Below are 1,468 nucleotides of genomic sequence, written 5' to 3'. Positions count from 1 at the left end.
TGTGTGTGAATCATATTCCGAGGGGTGCACCCCATTCTGAGGACTTACCACAGGGAAAAAGCGGCTGCCAGGACACGTTGTCTTCTTCAGTGGGTTTTCCTTCAAAGAAAACCCTCTCATTGGGGCCCATCTCTTTGGAAAACAAACAAAACCCAGGGCTCCCTATTCTGGACTATCCCCTGGTTGTGGAGCTTCACTGAAGGCAGGGGGCAGCAAGAATCTCCTGAGCCAAAGAAATGTGTCCCATGCTCCCAGTCAGGCAAGGAAGCATCAGGACTTGGACTAGAAAATGGATCAGAGATTTAGGGAAGGTAGGGGACAAGGTGGGGGCATGGAACGAATAGCTGCCCAATGTGGGTGCTGGCCTGGGTTGCAAGAATTAAACCCCAGAGCTTTTCAGCCCCTAAGTAATGGAGATGTGAGTCCTTTACCGCGCTGAGGTCCTTTCTTAATAACCCTTACACCACCAGGATGCTGGTGATCCAGAAAGTGAAACTTGGGGAGATTGTTAATAGGGTGCTTTGGACTGGATTGTGCATGATTTACCGTATCCCAAACCGGAGGGAGTTCTCTTTGTGAAAGAAAGCGACTTGTGCCCTCCCCAACATCACACACACACACACACACACACACACACACTTTCCTGGCAGGCTCGATGGGTTTCCAAACATTTCGTCACCGTCTCCTGCTGACCTTGGTTGAAGAGAACGAGCCTCGTGGCCTGTTGGTTCCAGCAGAGCCATCGGGGGCGCCGGCCTGTGCTGGGGGAGGGTGGCGACTGACTCGGAGTGGAGGTGAGGTCTGCTGGAAATCCCCAGCCCCGGCAGCCGCCTGAGGTTTGAAGACGCCTTCCCCGGCCTTATTTGGTCGCAGGAAGTGGGCGGCGCCGGGCCTGCAGGCTGGGAGGCCGGCCGGGACAGTTGTGCTGATGAAGTGGTAGAGCTGGTTCCTGCTCGCCGCCGTGCCGCGCGCGCCGGCCGGCCGCTGGGCGCTCCGCGCTCCCAGCCTCGAGTTGTGCAATCCTTTGTAGCACGCCAGAGAGTCCTTCGCTGTTGCCTCTCGCCCTCTCTCTCTCTCTTTTTTTTTTTTCAAGCTGTGAGCTCAACCGATGAGTCAGAGCCGTGCAATCCTGACACTGCATCGCAGGACTGGGGGTGACACGGAGGGAGGGAGAGCGCTTGCGAGGCGGACAGCAAGGGTGCGGGGTGCGCCGAGGCTCCTGCGCCGCGAACGAGGGGTGACAGCCCGCGCGTCCCGCCCAGGCCTTGCCAGCAAACTTCCCAGCCTTGGGAGGCGCGGGCTGACGGAAGCCTAGCGAGCGCCGCGGAGAGGCGACGGCGCCTGTTTGTTTTTAAAATCGGGGAGTGCGTGCAGACGGCCGAAGTCCCGGAGGCGACTGAAGGCGGCGGCCCGCGGCAGAAGGGGGACAGCCGAGGCCGGGGCTCCGGCCGGAGCCGGGGAAGTGGGG

The 1,468-nt window shown here is 59.5% G+C and overlaps 1 protein-coding gene across 3 annotated transcripts in view; it reads left to right on the top strand.

Moving 5' to 3' along the window:
• The first annotated feature begins 750 nt into the window (after window positions 1-750).
• MIDEAS (mitotic deacetylase associated SANT domain protein) overlaps window positions 751-1,468 on the top strand; it is a 46,046-nt gene continuing 45,328 nt past the window's right edge. For all 3 annotated transcript variants that reach the window (XR_001369848.2, XM_014585017.2, XM_014585016.2), the window contains exon 1: window positions 751-794. The gene's annotated coding sequence lies outside the window, so the exon portion shown is untranslated. The remainder of the gene's footprint in view (window positions 795-1,468) is intronic.

The sequence above is a fragment of the Tupaia chinensis genome, unplaced genomic scaffold, assembly GCF_000334495.1.
Source record: "Tupaia chinensis unplaced genomic scaffold, TupChi_1.0 Scaffold148607_1, whole genome shotgun sequence".
Taxonomy (NCBI): Eukaryota; Metazoa; Chordata; class Mammalia; order Scandentia; family Tupaiidae; genus Tupaia; species Tupaia belangeri.
The sequence above is the reverse complement of the archived record's forward strand: the minus strand, read 5'-3'. Positions and strand labels throughout refer to the sequence as shown.